Source organism: Scyliorhinus torazame, chromosome 2 (assembly GCF_047496885.1).
Source record: "Scyliorhinus torazame isolate Kashiwa2021f chromosome 2, sScyTor2.1, whole genome shotgun sequence".
Classification (NCBI taxonomy): domain Eukaryota; kingdom Metazoa; phylum Chordata; class Chondrichthyes; order Carcharhiniformes; family Scyliorhinidae; genus Scyliorhinus; species Scyliorhinus torazame.
Genome location: NC_092708.1, coordinates 230,050,872 through 230,076,782, shown reverse-complemented (window position 1 = coordinate 230,076,782; position 25,911 = coordinate 230,050,872). Strand labels below are relative to the sequence as shown.

Here is a 25,911-nt window from a genome sequence, read left to right as displayed (position 1 = left end):
ATTAAATTAATTTATTGGGCTTTTAATTAGAAGAGTTTGTCTTAAAAAAAAACTGCAAGCCATTTGGTTGGACCTGTCTAAAAGAAGGCGTATTGAAATCAATATATTCCTTCGGTAGAGTTGACATCAGCAGCTTCCTGCATTAACAAGGGAAGCAGGAGACTGACAGAGGCAATGAGTCAGTGCTGGATAACCTCACCCATGCATTTTGAAATTCATCGACAGCGATCAGTGTGTGAAGGCTTTCCCAGAGCATTTGAAAGCAAAATGCAGTAAAGTGGATCTATAAACCTTTAGCAAGTCATGCAAAGGTTGTAGAGAAGGCAGGAGGGGAAAGTGATCTTTACAATAAGGTTATCTAGAGACCAATACCTATTAAAACTTAGCCACCGCAAATAATTGTTCATCTTGTAAACCACTGTGATTTTAATCTTCATTTACTAATTTATGACTGTAAAAGAATTAATCTGTTCAACATCATGGATTACATTTTCCCACTGGTACTTTTGTCTGAGCAACATTTAAGACAGCATTGCCATTATTACCACCACTAGAATTACAGTGAGCATTACAGCCTGATTACATTTTCCCTAATGAACGAATAGCAAGCATTTACTTATTTAATAATAATGAATTGCATTGTTAAGATATATCGCTGTATGCCACAATAGGAAAATATCAGGCAGACTCAATCACCAAGTAGCAAAGCCAATGGCAGCTCTTACCTTGTGTTACATAAATGAACCTAAAAAGTAGTGATCCTGGAAAATAAGTCTTTATTTTGCCAGAATGGAACTACATGACAACTATCTAACTCTCACCAAGCACATGCTTGTGAAGAAGAACAAAGTTTGTGGACAAGCTCTTCAAACTATCTGCCACACATTTACCAATTTTATAATTGCAACAGCTTTGCCAGCAACACCCTTGCTTGTTTCAATATAAGGATTTATCCAACGATTGTTCCAGCAGCCAATTATTGTTCTCGCTTCTCACTATAATACCTCTAAATCTAACTGATGAAAGTAACTGCCTCATACCAATTAACAAATTCCAAGGGTAAGATAACACCTGCTCCTTGGAACTTTTAATCTAATGTTGAACTATGAATATCAATCGGGATTGTGTTCACAATCCCAGAGAGTAGCCCATTAAACCAGTTCAGGAAATTAGATTCCTCTTGTTGGTCCAAGAGATGGTTGGTTGGTGGATCAGAGCAACAAGTTATTTAACATCTCTCCTTCCTGATGGATCAATAGCAATTGAAGTGGGAAAAGTCCGAGCGTATGGATGCCATGTATGAGCACTCCATGTTGGAATAAATTAAACCAAAGGTAGGGAATTGTATCATGAGAGTTCAATGGCTTCAACAATGACAAATGGCAGTTTATTGAATACTTGCAGATCTCCAGTGATATTGATCACAATGCATCTTTTCTTCCATGCAAGGGATAATGTTCAACTGAATAAATCAATGCATATTTTAATTAAATGGATTTCTGGGATTTTTATTGGTACTGGAGTATGGTATTGTATGATTCTTCCTGTTATTCAGTGATAACTAAGTAAGTGGCCTTTATTTTATATATATTCCATTACATGCCCCTTAACAGTTTTAAAGCTGAGAGTACAATGAAAAATGGTATGCCAGTTGGAGTTAGATATGTGAGCCCAAAATGTATAAGATAGCAAAGGAAGGTGAAGAAGGACTTTTGCTCATCATGACTGGCAACAATTTTCCCAGCCAGGATCCCAAAGTCATTCCATTCTCCTCCAGTTATCTTCAGTATGGTTTCAGAGTTCAGTGGGCAGCCCCCTAGGGTCCGAGTAACTGAGCTCATCAAAAAGTCAACTGAGACCCATGTTAATATGAATTCCTTTTTTCCCCAACAGCCCATTCTGTGTCTGAATTTAGCCAAGGTCACAGTTGCAAATGCACTTCGATATTGAAGCTGGGAAGGTTTCGATCAGTTAGAGTGAAGAGCTCCAGCCATGTTCATGGAGAGACTGTTCTTGAAAGCACATTTTCTCTCGGGGGGAGTGCTTTCACTGCTGCACAAGTAATACCCAACTTTTGAATGGCACTTGGATCTATCAGCTCCATGCTGCCAGCCTTCATCATGATGTGGGAGCAGTTTAGTAGTTCTACCTTCCAACTCTGGTGAGGGGCAAGGGCAAAAGCTGCACCAGCAGGAGCCACACCAGCAGGAGCAACCACACCAGCAGCAGGAGCACCAGCAGGAGCAGGGGCACCATCAGCATGTGGCGATATGCCTGTAAACAATATTATAGATGAGTGGTGGAGCAACCTCCAAGCAGCAGATGGCGGTACAGACACGCCATGCAGTCTGGAGACCGTGGTCATGTGACAAGACACTCACATATAAGTGAGGGCAGATCCAGTGATCCTCAGATGGTTATAAGACGTCCCTGAGGACAGTCGTGCACTAGGGGTAGTTCCAGGGGAGTATAAAGAAACTCCATGATAACTTGCTTTGTATCAGATTGTTCCCTTACCACGTGTGTATTAAGATCCTGGTTTGGACAAGTCACAAGCTCTTTTGTGGATTCCTTGCTAGACATCGAGCACAACATGGTACCAGAGTGCTGAAGATTATAACAACGGCAGTGACAAAGTTAGAATTCGGTGAAAGGACCGACCTGGTGACTCAACATAGTAGAAGACACAGAAGCTCGAGATGGAAGGGCTGAAAGCCCCCCACCAGCTTCAGATTTCTGGTAATGTAGATGAAAACTGCGGCTCTTCAAGCAGCAGTTTAACCTCCATATTTCAGTCCTTGGCCTGCAGGCACAGCCTGATGAAAGGTGAATAGCGTTACTGCTAACGGTGGCAGGTCCACAAGCAATTGAACTGTGTAATACTTTTGCTTTTGACAATGAGGAGGATGGCAAGAGATATGAAGTCATTCGGTACTTTGATCGGCATTGCTCCCCCAAAAAGAATGAGAAATTTGAGAGATACATGTTCCGTACGCGTACCCAAAAACCTGGTGAATCGTTTGACATTTTTATCACTGGCTTGAGGCTGAAGGCCCAGTCATGCAACTTCAGTAGCCTGAAATCTTCTATGATCCGCGACCAAATTGTCTTTGGTGTATCAAATGATAAGCTACGTGAGAGGTTGCTGCTGGAAGATGATTTGGTGCTGGAACAAGCAATAAAGATTTTGACAGGTGAGCGAGGTAGCTGCACAGCAAATCAGCATACTCTGCTCAAAAACATTTTGCGCCAACACAGAGGAAGACGCCAGGGCCATTAGTGCTGTGGCGTACATCATGAAGAAATGTGGTCTCAGTGCGGGTGACCATTTTAAACAGACGACAGGAGCCGCCATCTTGTGCCAAAAGTTTGGCACTCTACTTGGCTCACGGCAATGTCCGGCCTTTGGAAAAGTTTGTTCCAGGTGCGGCCATATTGCTTATTTTGCGAAATACTGTTTTGTGCATCCTACAATGGACCAAATAAGATCAGTAAATGTGGCTGATGAGATACATCAGGACGAACAGTTCTTCATCGATCTCATTGCAACCAAAGACCAGAAGAGTCCAAACAAAAATGAGGAAGACACAATTTCAAAAAAGAATGAAGCTCGTAAGAACTCGCCAGAAACCATCAAAACCAGATGGAAATTGATGGTGTTCCTAAATAACTCATTATTACGATGCAACTTTGACATTAAAATGAGGGCCAACTTCCTCAGTCGGTTCGCTTTCACAAGCTGAACACGTAGCTGAAAGTCGCTGATTGGCCGGGACTGCCGGTATATTACGGTACAAAAAAGATGGAGACTTCGGTGAATGTGAACTCGAGCTCTCCGTGGATGACATGAGTCACATGTTACTGTTTCATTTTGTAGATATGGACATCGAGTCCTGAGTCCATCATCGGAGCGGACTCATGTGAATCCCTAAAATTTGTTGAGCGACTGTGTGTCCCAGAAGACGGGTGGCCAGCTGAATACTACAGAATCCTACAAGATATCAGAGTGTGCACATTTGATGAGGATTCAGAAGAAATCCTGGTGGAGGATGACAAATCAGACAGAGACGGAACGCCAGCGAGCATTCTGCAATTCTGGTTAACAGTCTTCAAGAATGTGCATGTGCTCAGTGGCATGATACAGGAGCATGCAAGCCCATATTATAGCATCTGCAAGATGTGAATGTTAAATGTTCAGAGCTTGAGAAACCGAGGATCTTCACTCTGGAATTTAGGTTCGAGCCCAATGAATATTTCACAAATAAAGGTGATCACGAAAGTATATCAGATGGATTAGCGGCTGCTGGAATCATTCTTTGATGAACCAGAAATTATGGGGTGCACAGGCTGTAAGATCGACTGGAGGGAGGGCAAAAATGTCACGTTGAAAACAATTAAAACTGAACCGAAGCACAAAGTTCAAAGCACTCCCAGAACAGTCACAAATACTGTACCCAATGAATCTTTAATTTCTTCAGTCCTCCTGAAGTTCCACAGCGTGAAACGTTAAGCAAACGTTCGGCAGCCAAACTCAATGCTGATTTTGAACTTGGCGGCCTCCTGCATGAACACATAATTCAGTGTGCAATGTTGTATTTTACAGGTGCAATCATTGCAGACAATGCTGAATCCAATGATGGGTACTATGAAGATATATATGATGACTTTGAAGATTGAGGAAAGTAATGGTGTGGAAGGTGAGCGAGATGAAGACCAGTATGAACTATCGTAGATCTCTTTCGCAGGAGCAAGGACGGGTTGAATGAAAAGGCCCAAGCATTGCTCAGGTGGTTTGGAAGGAATGATAAGATGGTCACGGGGGACGCCCAGACCGTGCTGGAATCTGAGAGAAGAGCAGGAGCCCTGAGCTGGTGCACTCCAAAATAAAAACGGAGATCGCAGTTGTTGATACCACAGAGGACCAGCCACTTAACAAGCTAGAAACAGATGGCATCGTGCCAATCTTAAGGAAGCGTGCTCCAGAGGTACTTGGTGAATCGTTTCAGACCTCTGAAATTATTCCGGTAGTTGGCTCCCTGATCCTCGCGGATACTGTGGATGACTGGGAAGACACCCATGATGAATATGATGATAGCAATGTTGAAGAGAGTGACAACTCTGAGAGTGAAACAGTGGAGGAGCTGATGACAATCTCGCTATGCAGCTCAACGGATCACTCATATTTTCAAACAAGACCATGATGGCCCAAAGCCTGCATCATCACGACCAGAGAGTGTTAGCATAGTTATTTCGGGTGAAGAGGAGCCATTGAGCGATGATCCAGCCAGCCAAGAAGGGGCGGCACCTGTTGCCGTAGATTTAACCTCCACCCAGGCACCAGAAAGCAAGGCACTCCAACATCCTGTTGAGGCCGCAGAAGTGGCCGGGGTCACACAGCCCAGTGATGACAGATCAGCGCCTCGGAATCCACCAGAAACTCTGCAAACCTCCGAGCATAGGGTGCAGACCAGCACCGCACCAAGGGCTGCCAAGCTTCAACATAAACACAAAACACTTCATAAACCCATTGTCAGAAGAGGAAGAGGAGAAGACTGGGAGAGCTAGCTCATCCCACTGACAAAAGTAAAAAAGGAGAAAATGAGGTCATGGCTGACAGACCAGAGACACAAGAAAAAGGAAACACATGGAGAAGCAGCAAACAGCGTTGTGGCAAGAAGAGAAAAAGAAAGAAGTTTAGGGCCAGCACAGTACCACAGCGGTTAGCACTGTTGCTTCACAGCGCCAGGGACCCAGGTTCGATTCCCGGATTGGGTCACTGTCTGTGCGGAGTCTGCACGTTCACCCCGTGTGTGCGTGGGTTTCCTCCGGGTGCTCCGGTTTCCTCCCACAGTCCAAAGATGTGCGAGTTAGGTGGATTGGCCATGCACATAAGTGAGGGCGGATCCGGTGACCCTCAGATGGTTATAAAGATGTACATGAGGACAGTCGTGCACATGGGTAGTTCCAGGGGGGTATAAAGAAATCCCATGATAACCGGTTCTGCATCAGATCGTTACCTTACCACGTGTGTATTAATACAGATCCTGGTTTGGACAAGTCACAAGCTGTTCTAAGAATTCCTTGTTAGATATCGAACACTGAACACAACAAGCAGTACCAGCTACCCTTGCCTCAGCCTCATGTCCCTCCACAGACAGAGAAGATAGACACTGAGATCTAGTTGGAAGGAGGCGAGACCCTCAACACATTTTCTACAGGCAGAAGGGCGGCACAGTGGTTAGTACTGCTGCCTCACAGCTCCGGGGACCTGGATTCGATTCCAACCTTGGATGACTGTCTGTGTGGAATCTGCACATTCTCCATGTTCTGCATAGGTTTCCTCCGGGAGCTCCAGTTTCGTCCCACAGTCCAGGTCTCTGTCTCTCACTAGGTTGTGACCTCTCTTCTCCTCTCAGGAGAGAAAGCAGAAAGGCCTGAGTCTCCGTAACGGGTTTGTATAGAGAGCAGGGAAGGACACCAGCAGCATGCTGAGGCATGAGGTACAAATGGGGAATATGCTGGGTTTGAGTCGGAGTCTTGGTTTTTTGGACAGGAATGTGAGGTGCCAACAGAGGGGCGAATAAGTGGAGCTACAAGGTGTACAGATCTAAGGAGTGTTGTGAAGGAGAATACTGAAAAGGTGTTATAGCCATTCATAGCCTCCGGAGGTGATGGATCCTATAGGTGCACTCTTTCCTGGTTGGAGAGAGCACACTCTTGCTGCTTACTTCCATTCACACTTGCTTGGTTGAAGAAGCTGTTCTCTATCCCCCATTCTTGGGAGAACTCACCTCACTTCAGTTCCTTTGATCCCATGTCAGGACCATCAGTAAGAGTGAGAGGCCAGGTGGCAGCCTTCCCAGATCTCCTCTCCTTTACCCCTGCTTCTGCAGTTTGTGGAACTCATGCATTCATTTGTTTCATCGGATATCCTTCCTTTAACAAAATAGACATGTCAGTCTTCTCACCCGCCCTAATTGGTTGGGGAGCCAGATGCTTTTGCTAATAGTGGGAAAGAACCTCATCAAAGCCTTTCCATTAGGAAATTGGGTTCATGACACAAAAATGATCTCTCCTTTCTGGCAGAGACTGAGTTGAGAAGCTCCTGCCCAATGTCTCAGTACTAAATTACAAGATCAATTAATTAATATATGGAGAGGAGCACAGGCCATGCAAATCCAGCTGGCAACATCTCAGATACACTGGGGTGGGGGGGTTGGAATATTCCTGCAGAGAAGTGCGGGGGGGGGGGGGGGGGGGGGGAGTGGAATATTCCTCATATATCCTAATAGAGAAGCTTCCAGAACAAGCAATAAATCACACATGGATAACTCAACCACTTGTGAGAGTACTGTTTGAAGAGGACTGTAAACAGCTAGCTTGCAAGGGACTCTGCATATGACCTCTCAAGGTTTATAAGGTTCAATTGATGCCATCATCACCGTCCTCCCCTGGTTAGTGAGTATTCAGATCCAGACATCAATATAAGTGACATGGCTGTCATAGGATATGAGTAAGAAGTCTTACAACACCAGGTTAAAGCCCAACATGTTTGTTTTGAATCACTAGTTTTCGGAGCGTCACTCCTTCCTCAGGTGAATTCCACCTTTTGCCTGATGAAGGAGCGACGCTCCGAAAGCTAGTGATTCGAAACAAACCTGGTGGACTTTAACCTGGTGTTGTAAGACTTCTTACTGTGCTCACCCCAGTCCAACGCCGGCATCTCCATATCATGGTCAAGATATTAGCCAAACTTCTGGTAACAGCCCTTGTGACCTTTCCAGCCAACCTCTCAAATACCTACTTTGAAGATGCCAACATAAGGACCAAGCTGCCCTCACACCTGCAAAGTTGTCGCAGGTAGCTGAAGGGATCTGCTGTAACTCAGAAATCATGAGATGAAGGGCACATTTGCCCCAAACAGCTCATAATATCACAGAGCAGCCAATTATTGTTGGTGTCCCTGGTTCTCGTGCTTTGCGAAGGTGTAACATCAATATCAATAAGAGAGACATCCAGGAGAACACTGCTACAGCTCTGGGCAAAAAGATTACCTTCAAGCCCAGGTTTTGGGGCAAAGCTGAAATTACCAAGTGCAAATTTTAAGGAAGACTCTGGAGGTCCTCATGACATAATTGTGCAGGTACATCAAGACAGCACCCACGGGTTTCCCCCAGCATGGGCCCAGCTAACGTTGTCAAGAGTTAGTGGGAAAGAAGTAAGGCTTGCATTTCTGAAGCACCTATCACAACCTCAGGACCACTAGAGAAGTCTTTTACATTCAACCAATAGGACAGGTAGAGGCCGGAATTCTTCAGCCATTCGCTGGTGGCGGGATTCTCTGATCCCTCTGGCAGCGCACCCTCACCCATGGGTTTCCCGGCAACATGGGGTGGCTTTTAGGAGCAGCGAATCACACTGCCAGCGAATGGCCAAGAAACACGTGCTAATGGGCCCAGAGTCTTGGTTTAATATCTCATTCAAAAGACAGCATCGCCAACAGAGAAGTACTCACTCAAATGGGACATAAATCAAAAACTTTCAGATTCAATAAGTGATATCCATTGAGCCATGACAGACAGACACCTCACATTCAGAGTATAGGAGGGAGCACGGTGGCACAGTGACTAGCACAGTTGCTTCACAGCTCCAGGGTCCCAGGTTCAATTCCCGACTTGGGTCACTATCTGTGCGGAGTCTGCACATTCTCCCCGTGTCTGCGTGGATTTCCTCCGGGTGCTCCGGTTTCCTCCCACAGTCCAAAGATGTGCAGGTTAGGTGGTTTGGCTATGCTAAATTGCCCTTAGTGTCCAAAAAGGTTAAGTGGAGTTACGGGGTTAGGTTGGAGGCGTGGGCTTGAGTAGGGTTCTCTTTCCAAGGGCCGGTGCAGACTCAATGGACTGAATGGCCTCCTTCTGCACTGTAGATTCTATGAAAGCTTCCTGCAGCTGAAATACTGCTACTCACTATTAGCAGAATCATCGCCAGACTCTATACACAAATTCTGTTATAATGACTGTTTCTGTTGAAACTCTACAATTTTAAGCAATTTACAGAACACAATGCAACAGTTTCAGAAACAAATCCACACAATTAGTGTTATTTGCCTAATTATCTGCCAAATGCTACTTTTAAAAGATTCGGTCCATTTTGTTATGGGCCAGGGTTTAGAGAACCCCAAAGTGTATCATAGAGTTCACCTGACCCACAACTTTTAATAGATTGTGGTATGGGGAGCACAGGGCCCACTCTACAAAGTGGTACTTCAGAAATGGACAAGTATTTTTTTAAACAGCAAAACAATGTTTATTCTATGAACTCAAGTTAACCTTTCTAAAACAAACAGTGAACATCTTAGCAACCAGTAAATCAAATACACCCCCCAAAGAATACAACACTAAGTAATCTGTAAACTGTCCTTTTAACACCCAGAAGACTTAACAAACCTTTAAACAGAAGCATAGCAGGTTAAAGTCACTATTGCGAGCAGTTATTCGTTTTAAATCACCAAAGGATCGATTTACAGTCTCTAAATTACAGAGAGAGATTCATACACCTTCTAGCTGTGACTGCAGCTATCCAGCTCTGAAAGCAAAACCAAAAAGACACAGTCACACCCAAGCTTTTCTCAAAGTGAAACTAAAAAGCAGAACCAGAGCTCAGCTCCACCCACTCTCTGACATCACTGCTGTAACACAAGCAGCCAAACATTTCTTAAAGCGACATTCTCATGACAATTTCTATTGGTGTGAGGTTTCTCTCAATCCTTCAGTTTCAGTTAACTGAAGATTGACAGTATGTATTATTTTGGGGCCAATCAATTTAATATACTACCACAAGAGAAAATGCTGGAAAATCTCAGCAGGTCTGGTAGCATCTGTGGGGAGAGAAAAGAGCTAATGTTTCGAGTCTAGATGACCCTTTGTCAAACCTATAAGACAGAGAAAGTGGGAAATATTTATACTTAGTGGAGTGAAAATGAAAGATGAGTCATAGCCGCAGAAACCCAGAGAAACAGGGTAGAATTTAATATACTAACAGAAACAAGCTGATGGACAAAATAAAAGGGGCTGCTCCTGGTTGGGACATTGCCCAAACAAAACAAAGAGCAATGGAAACTTGCCAAACATCAAATCAAAATGTGTTTAAAGGGGTCAATAAAGCACTCCGACCACTGCAGCACCTACTGGGCATGGAAGGAGACTGGGAATAGGTACCTGTTGATGTTCATTGTATGCTCATCAACCCTATTATATCATCAGGAAGAACAGGTGACATAAACAGGAATCATGTGCATTGCATCAAGGATTTTTCCACCTCCAGGACTCCTCAAGCATCCAGATCCCTACTGATGTGAGAGTTTCCCAGGATTAGGGCTTGCCTCTGGCAGCAATGGGATGTTCACAGATTGTTAATACATATTGGAAGCTAGATTTCAGAATGAATCTGCTTTTATACCATGTGAATGTGTGTCTACATGTCTATTTTTATGATAGATTTGAGTGCTTCAATCACCATCAAGTCACAACTGAACAATGTTTTAAAAAAAAGAAACCCAGTCATTGCCTGTAAAGATTAATTGGAGGTGACTAATTGTCAGTGGAGGAAGTCGACCAGGAATTCAAATTTGGAGGGCACCTGCCAATCTGCAAACTCCCTTCAGTGCTGCAATTAAACTCTAATTGATTTCCTGCTTCCACTTATTTACAACAATTAGGATTATAAACTCTTAAAGGGACAGGTCAACTCCAAGCAGAGTCAGCTGAGCAGCGGAATAATGTATTGCACATTATATGGTGTTGACATGGCTTCCCCGTGTCTTCAATTCAAATGCTTTTATAGGCGTTTGTAACAAAAGTGCATTGCTCTCAATCTTGAAAATTTCAATTGGCCCCCAACATCCGCTGCCTTGAGGACGGAGAGTTCCAGATTTCCGCAGCCCTTTGTTTGGAAAACTGTTTCCCCTGAATGGTCTAACTCCATTTCCTTTGCCCCTTCTCTGTGGACTTTATGCCACAAATAGATTCACTGTCTCTACCTCATGTCCCTTTGACTTGAAGGGTTCAACACTTCGGGTATGATTTAATTAAAAAAAGAGTCCCCCTTTGGGCGTGTTTATCGGGATGTTTCTCGGCACCTGCAGTGTCGAGGATGACCCTGCTATCTAACGGGACTCTGCCATTTGTTTTGGCCTTTGCGGGGAACACCCTGCTGAGGTCGTACTTACTTAATTTCCTGCACTGACGATCTCAGCTCACCAATGCAGGAAGAGATTAGGGCGCCATTTTTAAATGCACCAATCGCCCGACCCCCTTCAGTCACCACACTTCGGCCTCTGGACCTCCCCTCACTGCCCCAGCTTACCTCTTAGGAGGTCCTCCAGTCACCCCTCATCACCCCTCTTAAGGGCAGGGCAATCCTGGGCCCAACCCTGGCACGGACAACCTGGCACCAGGGCACCTTGGAACTGCCATCCTGGCACCCTGGTAGTGCCCCTTCCAGTCTGGCAGTGCCACCTAGGTATCCTGGCAGTGCTAGGCTGGCACTGCCAGAGTGCCCAAGTGGCAGTGCCAAGGTGCTAAGGTGCAGCAGGAGTGCCAAGGTACTACCTTATCGAGAGGCCAACCACCCGAAGAGCCTCCAATAGCTTGGGAGACCCTCCTCAGGTGGCATTGAACCTGGTCCACGTTTGTGTGGACCAGTACTAAACAGCGTCATGGCAAGGTCTCCCAGGCGAGGCTGTTTTTTCCCAGGCCTCAGGAGAATCCAGTGTACATATTTAAATTAGCTCAATGGCTCATTTCAATATGTTCATCTGGATCTCGGCCAGTGAGGGCAAGATCTAGATTGCGACGTCTCGGAAGATCTAACAAGATGTCCCGAGCGCCACGAATCTCGCGAGAGACTGGCCTTGTCACGTCATCAAGTCATGCACAATGAGGCCATTAAATCATGGCATTCGTTTAGATGACTCAAACTTCTCGCTCTATGCTTTAGAAATTATATTTATGCAACCAGTGCTATTCTTAAGCTCAGTATCATTCCGGGAACCTGAACTGCTATTTCTCTGAGGCCGACACGTATTTCTGTTGCAAAAGCAAAATTCTGCAGGTACTGAAAACTGTAATAAAAACAAAACAAAACTCAGCAGGTCAGGAAGCATCTTCTTTCTTTATCGCTTCATGTTGCACTCAGCTGCTATCTATCAGATGGGCTTTTATTTCTTTACTATACCCATTACCTCTCTCTTTAGCTTTTGCATCATGTAATTGTTCCTTGGTTAATCTCTTCTGTCCTCCATCATCTCACAGACCTTCCCTTTTCTTCTTCCTGCCCCCTCCCCTCTTCTACTGGTTAAAACCTCTCGACTTTCGACCCAACTTCAATTCTGATATCATCAACTAGAAATTCCATTAACCCTGTGTCTCTCTCTCTCCAGATGTTGCCTGACCTGCAGAGTGTTTCCAGCACTTTTTGTTTTCATGGGCGGGATTCTCCCAACGGGAGTCTAAGTGTTTTAATCCGGCGTCGGCGCCCGTTCCCAGACCCTTATTTTCCCCCCTCCGTGGGGGTGGCAGGGGCATTGCGCGATTTATGTGGGCGGGGCCTCGGCGCGGCGTCAGAGACCTGGCGCGGCGTCTTTTACGCGGCGCCTTCGGTCCCGCGCATGCGCAGCTGGGCCAGCGCCAACTAGTGCATGCGCGGTGGCCGTCCTACCCCAGGCCACCCCGCACAAACATGGCGGATGGATCCAGGCTCGCCGGTGGAAGAAAGGAGGCCCGCCGACTGAGAGGCCGGCCCGCCGACCGGTTGGTCCTCATCGCGTACCAGGCCACTCTGGAGGGCATCCTGGGAACGGAGCCCCCCTGCCCCACAGGCCGCCCCCCACGCCTTCGCACCGAGTACCCGCCGGCAGCGACCAGGTGTGGATGGCGCCGGCAGACCAGGCCATTTACGTGCGGCCGCTCGGCCCATCCGGGTCGGAGAATCGCCGCTTGCCGTTTGTGGCGATTCTCCGAGTGGCCCGGCGCGATTCGTGTGGCGCTGGTTTCGGGGGGCGGGGGGGAGAATCGCGTGCGGGGGTCAGGGTGACGTGGCACGATTCACGCGGCGCCCCGGCGATTCTCCCACCCGGCAGAGGGGTGGAGAATACCGCCCCATATCTTTCGTGAGAACGTGGTGATGAAAACTGAACAGAGTTACTCCAGAAGGCAACTGGAGGTAGCACGACCATTAAGAACTCCCCACCTTCCACCAGCCATGCAATGCCCTGGGAGATGCAAAAATATCTTGAGAATCTGTGGGCATTTCATGGAAAGAAAAATTCAGCAAAATCCATTTTGACCAAGGCAAGTGGTGACAAAAAATGAGTTCCATGTAATAACCACAAGTTACATCTGCCAACATTCCACTTTCGGTTAATATACAACAATATCAGTTGGGCCCTGTTCTGACGACCACGAAGACTGCAGGGGATCGTCGCTAAGTCTCCCCGTGGGGCTTGTGGATTAAGAGTTACCCTATTGAGCGGGCAGAGCTCACCCAATTGGAACCATTCTGCCGGAGTTTAGAACCCGCAGCCCAGACACCGACTGGCATTCCTGATGGTCCCCGGGCTGGGATGCAAGCATTGTACACCACCAATTTTGTTGTTCAAATAAACAAGAGTTTGTATGAAGCTTGGTCTTGGCAGAGTTATTACTTTGGCGACAATGAGTATAAACAAGATTCCCGTGCAGCCTTCAGAGTTAAACAAACAGCTTTCCAGTAAGCATTGCAAAATGCGTTTTTTTCGGTAAACTCCAGCCGTACAATATTAATGGAGAAGACTAGGCCTAGTATACTGGGTGTATGCGTTATTTATTTCAGGCTAATAGCATTGTGGGAGATGAGAGCAGAAAGCAATCCTTCTGACAGGTTACGGATACTCAATGTTCACCATAATAAAAAGCCTAACCTACCCAGATGCCACGACTCAAAAACATTTGACAAGCTAGTGTGAAATAGCTATGACACAAAACCATCAATCATCTTCCAAAGATACTGGGCGGTATTCTCCCCCCCCCCCCCCCCCCCCCGCTGGGTGGGAGAATCGCCGGGGCGCCGCGCGAATCGCTCCACGCCGCCCCGACCCCCGCACGCGACTCTCCCCCCCCCCCCCCGAAACCAGCGCCGCGCGAATTGCGCCGGGCTGCTCGGAGAACCGCCGCAAACAACGAGCAGCGATTCTCTGGCCCGGAAGGGCCAAGCAGCAGCGCGTAAACGGCCTAGTCCCGATGGTGCCGTCCACACCTGGTCGCTGCAGGCGGGTACTCTTCGCGAAGGCTTGGTGGGCGGCCTGTGGGGAGGGGAGGAGGGGGGGAGGGGGGCTCCGTTCCCGGGAGGGGGCTCCGAGTGGCCTGGTACGCGAGAGGACCGGCCTCTCTGTCGGCGGGCCTCCTTTCTTCCACCGGCGAGCCTGGATCCAACCGCCATGTTTGTGTGGGCGGCCTGGTGGAGGACGGTCACCGCGCATGCGCTAGTTGCCGCCGGCCCATGCACATGCGCGGGACCCAAGGCACCGTCTTTTACGCGGCGCTGGGACTCTGACGCCGCACCGAGGCCCCACCCCCGTAAATCGCACGACGCCCCTGCTAGCCCCACGGAGGGGGGAGAATAGGGGTCTGGGAACGGGCACCGATGCCGGAGTAAAACACTCCGGTTTTTACTCCGGCGTCGGCACTTAGAGTCCCGTTGGGAGAATCCCGCCCTCTGCCAATGAATTCCTCAGTAGGTTGTGAAAATTGGTGTAATTCCTCAAATGTGGTCCATCCCTGACCAAGATGCTATGCGATAGAATGGTGTGTGGAATAAATAATGTTATCATTCAAAAGAAGTTACTAGCAGAGCCTAATCTGGACCTGATAAAGACCATCAAGATAGACCTGCCCCTGCAGAACACTGGGAAAGGGGCTCAAGAACTACAAGGGGCATCGGACAGTAGTGTCCTCAGGTTGGGGGACGGTGCCTCGCACAAGAAGGCCCACACTTTAGATGAAGGGGCTGGTTTAGCACACTGGGCTAAATAGCTGGGTTTTAAAGCAGACCAAGGCAGGCCAGTAGCATGGTTCAATTCCCGTACCAGCCTCCCCGAACAGGCGCAGGAATGTGGCGACTAGGGGCTTTTCACAGTAACTTCATTTGAAGCCTACTTGTGACAATAAGTGATTTTCATTTATCATTTCAAGATGCCTATGGGAGTTGTCCATTGCCTAACCAAAACACTGCAGTGTCTCCCTGGCAGTTGAGGAAACCACATGATAACCCCAAGTATACCGGAGAAACCACTCTGGAGGAATGCAAGTGCCAGCTATGGGATTACAAAAAGCACCGCCCAAGGCACAATCATGGCAATGTTGCCGGACTCAGCAATACGCGTATTATGGTTCTATGTTCCTATATTGGTAGATACGCATTTCAAGTGGATGGAGGTATATCGCATGGCCTCTATAACCGCAACAGGCCACATCTATGGAGACTAAGTTGGCACAGTTGTTATTTGATTGCAGAACCACTCCCCAAACCATGACGGGTGTCGCCCCAGCAGAACTATTGATGGGATGACAGCTTCGCACCAGGTTAAGCTTGTTATTTATGAATTTGGCAGGGATGGTGAAGTCGCAACAGGAAAATCACAATGCCACAATGTTTAAGACTGGTGACACAGCCTATGTACAGAGTCTCGAAGATGGCACCAGTTGGGTCCCTGGAGCCATATTAGAAAAAATGGGAACTGTACCGTATATGGTGACGATCCAAGACAAAGTTCTGAGGAAGCAGCTGGGCCACCTCAGAAGTAGGGAGCATGCCTCCATTGAGACATTGCCTCTGACCCCTGCGGTGGTTTTCACTGGCACAGGGTTACCACCCGTAGGAACCCTGTACCCGTCTCTCCCGATTGTGAGGACTCGGGTTCAGATATGGAGCCTGAGAAATTGGAGGTTCCCCCGATAGCCAATACTAAAGAAGAACACACGTCAGTGACTCTTAGGCATTCCCGGAAGAGGTGAAGATCGCCAATCCGCTTCACACCTCCCAATCCCGCTCTGTCTGCCACAGACTTGAGGCCGTGTGTGAAGAAACAGAGGAGACCTCCTCACCATGGAAGCCTCAATGGTGAAACGGACTTGAGGGAGGAGATATGTTATGATGACCATCAGGCCACTGGGCATCGTCGATAGACTTCCCCTATTGAGTGGGCGGACACTCGCCCAATAGGAACTATTTGGTAGGAGTTTAAATCCTACAGTCAAGACCCAGACTGTTACCCAAATAAATTAGAGTTAGTATGAAGCCTGGCCTTGGGGGTCTTATTACACCCCCCCCCCCCCCCCCCCCCCACGCCTCCACATGAGCTTTTCCTGCTACTTTTGAACATTCGGTGCCCACAGTACAACTCACCAACTGCATGGTCTCAAGGTCAATTATCCTCTTGTGTGAAAAACATAAACCTCCTGACAGCTAATTCCATTTTACACTTATGTAACAAGCATGCATGTGAAAAAAACAACTCATTTTTCCAAGCTTACGGTGATGGTCAAGGCTCTTTATATCACGTATCAATAAAGATGTATCAATCCTCAGAACCTATGTCAGGGCCTCTATGTCTTGTACCATGTGGGGGTCCAGAGTTAGATATTCTAGATGGGGCCCAGGATCTTTTACAAAGCAGAAGCGTATGCTTTTCCTGTTCATTAATTTAACACTAATTCTCAATGAATCTGCTCTTGCTGCAGTGAATTCCTGTTATGGTGAAATTTGATCAGGACAAACAATTCCCCATTAAGTGGTTCCACTCCGTATACTTTGAGATATAATTAAATCAGTTACTGTAAATCCAAACACAGTGCAAACAGTGCAGACACGTCAGCTGGCTGCACCATGTGATAGGGACAATTCAGAATGACATGAAGCTCTTTCTGAAATACATTTAAACCAAACAATCCCTAATGGCCCTTTCCACTCCTGCAGCAAACGAAACTGGAAATAAACATGCCGATATTAACCCATTGGGAACTGCTACATTGCTCACAATACCTTGTAATATCACAGGATTACAACAGTCAAGTTTATTCAGGGGAGAAAGATTAAATTGATGAAATGTTTCATATTTCTACATTACGTAATTTTGTCCTCTGTTTGAAATAGCAGATAATGTACGTTTTGTGAATGTATTGATGCTGAAAGACAGCAGCGTCAGACATTTATAGAGCAAACTTGGAAGATGTGTTTTCTTTATCAATTAATGAATAAGAGTCCAAACTGAGCTCTAATTCATCTTCAGTTATATTTCCATCGTGTTTGTTTCAGTCACAAAATGCCAGTACAAATGTGATTTTTTTAAAAATCAAGTACAAAACTTAAAATGGAAGTGAAGACAGAAATCTATGAGAGTGCTGTCTGGAGTTCGACACATTCAATTCTAAATATAGGTTAGTGCCCTTGACAGGGGTGGCGCAGTATCTGGCATATGAGTGTGCCACCTTATTGCACTTCACCACCTGAGGCACTGGTTCCAGGTTTGATCCAGAACTAGTCTGACAGAGTTAATCAGAATGTTTTCCAAATTGGTCCACATTGTGTAAATCTGCATACATTTGTTTTTAAAGCAAAACGTGACGCATGACTAAGTGATTTATTGATTGCAGGAAGGAGTGAGTCTTCGCCTAGACTGAATCAGACCAATCAAACAAATGTGATATGGTTGCCTGCAGGGTTTGGATCTGCAGATTGTTTGTTTTATTTAAAGCTGTCACTGAAATTTGACATTTTTATAACAGGCATGTTTGGCAACATAATCATCGACCATAAAATAGAAACGGAAAAAAAGTATAATTCTAACCCCCAGAAATGAAGTAAATAAACGGTGCAAAACTGCTAGCGGTCCACAGACGGAAAAAAGCCACAAATCATAAATTGAGAGAGTGGAGCAAAAGGGAAATCCTCAAAAAAAGGATTGAAATGGTTTCAGCTGAGAGACCACATGGGGAGAGGTCTTAGGACACAAGTTCAAACGACTTGCTATAAAGATGGAATTTGCTGAGATGAGGGAAAGGAATTAAAGGTGAGCCTGGGGAGGAGTCACAATGGCCTCCAAGTTCCTCCAGCGATATTTGCTTTACGAGACAAGAGGGAAAGGCTTGTATCAGAAAACAAAGACCACCAACTGCCCAATTACACTTGTCTGTTCTGCGGTAATAAATTCAGCATATAGTGTGCTATCATTGCAGACAAAGTCAAAGCCTTCCTTTGTTGAAGCCTGATTAGAAAAGGCAAGTCTCCCAAAATCATCAAGGCAAGCTTATATAGGACATGAATTCATGCCAAGTCCTCCAGGAATTTCCAATGCCAGTACAGAGGTAATGACTTGGAAATTTCCACAACATGTGCACCAGGATTCCCAATACTTCTGCAGTTCTCCTGCAATATTTATCCAATTTCTGCTCATCCAATAAAGCTGCTGTGGGACCCTTTTGAGGGTCTTGAATCAGGTTTAAATCAAATTGCAAGAGCTGTGTTGGTAAGGTTATATTTATAGACATGTATTTGATGCGATATCACTGGGACAATGTCTTACTGCCATGCTACTCTAAGTACTGAGCCAGTGTAACAAGACTGTACAAGATCCAAAATACCGTCTCTACTTAGAATCACCAATGCCTGAATCATCAATGCCTGACTTACTTCCGCAGCATCAAGGGTGTGATTCAGCGGGCAGAAAACAAAGTCCGCTTTCAGCGTGTTTGGCAGGGTATTTCTCGGCCTGCAGGTTTTCTTTGGCCTTGGGGAGTTTCGCCCTGCCGAGGCCACACTTCAGTAGATTTCCTGGCCAACAGGACCGGCTCCTCGAAGATAGGACCTTGTCTCAATTACCCCTCCTGTGGAAAAGGACCTTGTCTCAGTTACCCCCACTGTGGAAAAGGGCCTTGTGTCAGTTACCCCCACTGTGGAAAAGGGCCTCATCTCAGTTACTCCCACTGTGGAAAAGGACATTGTCTCAATTACCCCATTGTGGAAAAGGGCCTCTACTCAATTACCCCCACTGTGGAATTGGACCTTGTCTCAATTACCCCCACTGTGGAAAAGGACCTTGTCTCAATTACCCCCACTGTGGAAAAGGATATCTTCTCAATTACCCCCCACAGTGAGGATGAGCCTCGTCTCAATTACCCCCACTGTGGTGGTGAGCCTCATCTCAATTACCCACCCTGTGGGGATGAGCCTCGTCTCAATTACCCCCACTGTTGGGATGAGCCTCGTCTCAATTACCCCCGATGCACGATCAATAACTACTAAACCGAGGTTGTAGTACAACTGAAGGCTTTAATAAACTAGAAGTGTTCCCCAGCAGCTCAGGTACAGAATGAGGGCTGCTGGGACGGCAGGGGTTCTTATACCCCGCCTATTGGGGCGGAGCTACCATACTCTACAGCCTATGGTAAAACCCCTAGGTTTAACCAATGGCTCTTCAGCCTCTCAGGTACCGTAATACCTGATAATACCACATTCACCCCCTAGTCCGGCTGGGGTAGTGGTTAGCAACTACAAAATGTAACAACATAGTATAATCAGTTATGGAGGTACCGTGATACCTCCTTACAGTGTTTAGTGATTATTTACAAGCATGTCAGACATGTACATTCAGTGTTTAATATTTACAGATCAGTTAAAATGTTGCAATCAGTCGGTCGGGTGCCCTGGTCGTTCTCTGTGATCGTCTGAGCCTCGGTGGTGACTCCGGTGGGGGCTTGGGAATCTGCATCTCCAGGAGCATGGCTTCGATCTCCATGGCAGCTTCGTCACCCCTAGACGGCGCTGCTGGAAAAAACGGGAAGGGGGTGCCTGTAGGGGGCGTTGGTGGATGGAGGGGGCCTAGGCAGGGGCGGCGGGAGGACTGATCCTCCTGTAAGGTGCTGCGGTGGAGGGGGGGTGTGGAACTGGTGGCTGGGATGTACATGGGGTTCCGGCGGGCGCCAGGTCCTGTAGGGAGACCGTATCTTGTCTGCCGTCAGGGAACGCCACGTAGGCGTATTGAGGGTTAGCGTGTAGCAGATGAACTCTCTCGACCAACGGGTCCGACTTGTGCGCATGCACGTGTTTTCGGAGCAGGATGGGTCCGGGTGTTGCCAGCCAAGTCGGGAGCGTGGTCCCGGAGGAGGACTTCCTGGGAAAGACAAGGAGATGTTCGTGAGGTGTCTGATTGGTGATCGTACAAAGCAGTGACCGGATGGAGTGGAGGGCATCCTGGAGGACTTCTTGCCAGCGGGAGACTGGGAGGTACCTGGACCGTAGGGTCAGTAGAACGGTCTTCCAGACCGTTCAGTTCTCCTTCTCTACCTGTCCGTTTCCCCGGGGGTTGTAACTGGTCGTCCTGCTCGAGGCGATGCCCTTGCTGAGCAGAAATTGACGCAGTTCGTCGCTCATAAAGGAGGACCCCCTATCACTGTGTATGTAAGCGGGGAAACCGAACAGTGCAAAGATACTATGGAGGGCCTTGATGACAGTGGTTGCGGTCATGTCGGGGCAGGGGATGGCGAATGGGAATCGGGAGTACTCGTCAATCATGTTCAGGAAATATGTGTTGTGGTCGGTGGAGGAGAGGGGGCCTTTGAAGTCCATGCTGAGGCGTTCAAAGGGACGGGAAGCCTTGATCAGGTGTGCTCTCTCTGGCCGGTAGAAGTGCGGTTTGCACTCCGCGCAGATTTGGCAGTCCCTGGTGGCTGTCCTGACCTCCTCGATGGAGTAGGGCAGGTTGCGGGTTTTAACGAAATGGAAAAAGCGAGTGACCCCCAGGTGGCAGAGGTCCTCGTGGAGGGCTCAGAGGCGGTCCACTTGTGCGGTGGCACATGTGCCGCGGGACAGGGTGTCAGGAGGCTCGTTTAGCTTCCCGGGACGATACAAGATCTCGTAGTTGTAGGTGGAGAGTTTGATGCTCCACCTCAAGATCTTGTCGTTTTTACCTTGCCCCGCTGTGCATTATTGAACATGAATGCCACCGACCGTTGGTCAGTGAGGAGAGTGAATCTCCTGCCGGCCAGGTAATGCCTCCAATGTGGCACAGCTTCTACTATGGCCTGGGCCTCCTTCTCGACTGAGGAGTGGCGAATTTCGGAAGCATGGAGGGTACGGGAGAAGAAGGCCACGGGTCTGTCCGCTTGGTTGAGGGTGGCCGCCAGAGCTACGTCGGACGCATCGCTCTCGACCTGGAAGGGGAGGGACTAGTCGATGGCGTGCATCGTGGCCTTTGCAATGTCTGCTTTGATGCGGCTGAAGGCCTGGCGGGCCTCTATCGACAGGGGGAAAGTTGTGGATTGGATCAGGGTACCGGCTTTGTCTGCATAGTTGGGGACCCACTGGGCGTAGTAACTGAAAAACCCTAGGCAGCGCTTCAGGGCCTTGGGGCAGTGAGGGAGGGGGGACTCCATAAGGGGGCGCATGCGTTCAGGGTCAGGGCCTATAACTCCATTTCGCACTACGTAGCCGAGGATGGCTAAGCGGTCGGTGCTAAATACGCTTTTATCCTTATTGTATGTTAGGTTAAGGATTTTAGTGGTCTGGAGAAATTTTCGGAGGTTGGTGTCGTGGTCCTGCTGGTCGTGGCCGCTGATGGTGACATTATCGAGATACGGGAACGTTGCCCGTAGACCGTACCCGTCAACCATTCGGTCCATCTCGCGCTGGAAGACCGAGACCCCGTTAGTGACACCGAAGGGAAGTGATAGAGCCGCCCGTCTGCCTCGAAAGCAGTGTATTTGCGGTCACTAGTACAGAGGGGTAGCTGGTGGTAGGCGGACTTGAGGTCCACCATGGAGAAGACCTTATAGTGCGCAATCCTGTTTACCAGGTCGGATATGCGGGAGAGAGGGTACGCGTCCAGCTGCGTAAACCTGTTGATGGTTTGACTGTAGTCGATGACCATCCTATGCTTCTCCCCGGTCTTTACCACCACTACTTGAGCTCTCCAAGGACTGTTGCTGGCTTCAATGACCCCTTCCCTCAGTAACCTTTGGACCTCAGACTTGATGAAGGTCCGGTCCTGGGCACTGTACCGTCCGCTCCTGGTGGCGACGGGTTTGCAATCCGGGGTGAGGTTCGCAAACAGGGAAGGCGGGTCGACCTTAAGGGTCACGAGGCCGCAGACAGTAAGGGGGGGTATAGGGCCGCCGAATTGGAAGGTCAGACTTTGCATGTTACACTGGAAGTCTAAACCCAGGAGTGTAGCCGCGCAGAGGTGGGGGAGGACGTAAAGGCGGAAATTTTTGAATTCCCTTCCATGGATTGTGAGGTTTGCTAAACAGAACCCCTTTATCTCTACAGAGTGAGAACCAGAGGCTAGGGAGATTCTTTGATTAACAGGGTGGATAAAGAGGGAACAGCGCCTTACTGTGTCGGGGTGTACAAAGCTCTCCGTGCTCCGAGAGTCGATCAGGCAGGATGTCTCGTGGCCGTTGATGAAGTCGGTCGTCGTTGCTGTTGAGAGTGTTCGAGGTCGAGTTTGGTCCAGGGTCACCGAGGCCAGACGCAGTAGTTGTGGATTTTGTTCAGGCAGTGTGTGGTCGACTGAGCTGGGGTCCTGGGGCATCCAAGAAAGCGTTTCCCATTGGTCGCACATGGTGGTCGGGGGTGGACAAAATGGCGGCGCCCATCCATCCAGCGTGGTGTCCGAGGGACAAGATGGCGGCGCCCGGGATCCGCACGTGGGCCTGGGATACGGGGGTGGCGGTGACCGCTGCCCGCCAGGGGCCCCTGGAGACATTCGCTGTGGCAATCCGGAGTCACTGCTGGAGACCGTGGCCACCGTTCGTGCCTGGCAGACCCTCACAAAATGGCCCTTTTTGCCGCACCCCCTGCAGATGGATGTGCGGGCCGGGCAGCGCTGGCGGGGGGTGTTTTTCCTGCCCACAAAAGAAGCAGCAGGGTCCATCGGGGTTGGCGGGCCGCCTTACAGCGCAGGCCTGCGGGGAAGCGGGGAAGGTCTCTGGGGCGGCCGCTGTGGGATTCCACGCTGCCCAGGGGGCCGCCGGATGGTCGGGCACGTAGGATCGGGCATTCTTGCAGGCAACGTCCATGGACCCTGCAAGGGCCCGTGCCGCCCTACGTCCCAGGGTGTCTTTCTCTAAAAGACGCTGGCGGATTTCTGAAGAGCTCATACCTGCTACAAAGGCGTCCTTGACTAGGAGTTCCATGTGCTCGCTCGCCGAAACTTGCGGGCAGCCACAGTTTCTGCCCAGGACCAATAGTGCGCGGTAGAATTCCTCCAACGATTCCCCGGGGTTTTGTCGTCTTGTTGCAAGCAGGTGACGAGTGTAGACCTGATTTACTGGGCGAATATAGTGTCCTTTTAAAAGTTTGATTGCTGCATCAAAATCTTCTGCCTCCTCGATGAGGATGTAGATCTCTGGGCTTACCCTTGAGTGCAGGACGTGCAGTTTCTGCTTCCCCGAGGGTGTGCCTTCAGCCGTCTCCAGGTAGCCTTTAAAACACGCCAGCCAGTGCTTAAAGATGGCCGCTGAGTTTGTCACGTGGGGACTGAGTTGCAGACACTCCGGCTTGATTCGGAGGTCCATCCTTTCTACTTAATTCTAGCTTATTAAATTGATGCACGATCAATAACTACTAAAATGAGGTTGTAGTACAACTGAAGGCTTTAATAAGCTAGAAGTGTTCCCCAGCAGCTCAGGTACAGAATGATGGCTGCTGGGAAGGCACGGGTTCTTATACCCCGCCTATCGGGGCAGAGCTACCATACTCTACAGCCAATGGTAAAACCCCTAGGTTTAACCAATGGCACTTCAGCCCCTCAGGTACAGTAATACCTGATAATACCACACACACCCCTGTGGGGATGAGCCTCATCTCAATTACCCCCACTGTGGGGATGAGCCTCGTCTCAATTACCCCCCTGTGGGGATGAGCCTCGTCTCAATTACCCCCCTGTGGGGATGAGCCTCGTCTCAATTACCCCCCTCTGTGGGGATGAGCCTCGTCTCAAATACCCCCCGCTGTGAGGATGAGCCTCGTCTCAATTACCCCCCTGTGGGGATGAGCCTCGTCTCAATTACCCCCCTGTGGGGATGAGGTATGTTTTGACTGCCCTGCCAGAACAGCTATTCTGGAAATGTTGCAGTGCAACATGGCAACACCATGATTTCTTATCTTGCTGAGCACCCGTTTCACTGCAGAAGGTCGGTGTCCCTTTCATCGGAAGTATGTAGGCAACTTGCGTATCTTTTCAAACAGTGAACTACTAATCTGTCCTAGTTTTCATTCATTATAAAATTGTTATCGTAAACTAATATATTTCCATGTAGTAAGATAGTAAGATGATGAAAACCGTGTCCATCCTTTTTCATCCAGCTTGGTCCTCACAATGGAGTTGCCGAATAATCATACCAATTAATCTCTGGCAATTAGTCCAGAAATGAGGGACGCCCTAGTGGTGGAAAGTTTTTGGATTCTTTGGCTGGAATTCTCTGACGTCAGGATTCTTTGTTCCCGCCAGCAGTCCAACCCCGCCTGCGGCTTTCCTGAGTGCGTAGGGTGGCCACAATGGGAAATCCCATTGACAAGCACTGGGAGCAGAGAATCCCGCTGCTAGGGAACGACGTGCAGCCGAGAGACACACAGCTGGGGAACCGAAGAATCCCGCCCTTGTCTACTTCGAGGCTGTTGCTTTAGTCATTATTATAGGTAGAATTTTAGAAAGCTGGGACAATTGAAACTGATTAATATTCTGATGAGATTCATCACGAATTAACAGTTCCTTTGGTAAAAGTGTTCAAGTTTGACTGCTCCAATCTATGTGTAAGTATGTAATGTTTCATTAGTATTCTTATAAAATTAGTAAATTACTATTAGTTCTCACCTAATGGTTTCTGCAATCATGTCATTTAGATTATATATTTAAAAGTTTCTTTAAATCTGTGGCACATAAGTTATAGCGAACTGTCTCAATTTTTTAAAAACAAATATTTTTATTAAGGTACTTGAAAATATTTATAAATTAACATTAACAATGACATCAACATGGTATAATAGACATTTCCCCCCCATCCCAATCTTCACAGACCCCAACCATAAAACAACAATCCGGCCTTCTCCCCCCCTCCCCTTGGAATTCTGCATCTGCTGACATTTTAATTTCCCCCAAGAAAGTCGACCAACGGCTGCCACCTCCGGGAAAACCCTAACATTGACCCTCTTGAGGCAAACTTTATTTTCTCAAGACTGAGAAACCCAGCCATGTCACTAACCCAGGTCTCTACACTCGGGGGCTTCGAGTCCCTCCACATTAATAAGATCCGTCTCCGGGCTACCAGGGAGGCAACGGCCAGGATGTCGGCCTCTTTCGCCCCCTGAACTCCCGGATCTTCCGACACTCCAAAGATCGCTACCTCCGGACTTGGCACCACCTGTGTTTTTAGTACTGTGGACATTGCCTTAGCTAAACCCTGCCAAAACCCTCTAAGCTTCGGGCATGCCCAAAACACGTGGACATGATTTGCTGGGCTTCCCGCGCACCTCACACACCTACCCTCTACCCCGAAAAACTTGCTCATCCTCACCACTGTCATGTGTGCCCGGTGGACTACCTTAAATTGTATCAGGCTAAGTCTGGCACACGAAGAGGAGGTATTAACCCTGCTTAGGGCATCCGCCCATAGACCCGCCTCTATCGTTCCTCCTAGCTCGTCCTCCCACTTGCCCGAAAGCTCCTCCACCGGAGTTTCCTCCGCCTCTGAAAGCTCCTGGTAAATATCCGATACCTTCCCCTCTCCCATCCAGGTACTGGAGACTATTCTGTCCTGTATCCCCCATGGCGGCAGCAGTGGAAAGGCCGGCACCTGTTTTCTCAGCAAGTCTCGCACCTGC

The 25,911-nt window shown here is 48.2% G+C and overlaps 1 long non-coding RNA gene across 1 annotated transcript in view; it reads right to left on the bottom strand.

Moving 5' to 3' along the window:
- LOC140407856 (uncharacterized) overlaps positions 1-25,911 on the bottom strand; it is a 261,987-nt gene that overhangs the window by 224,930 nt on the left and 11,146 nt on the right. The gene's annotated exons all lie outside the window — the stretch shown is intronic.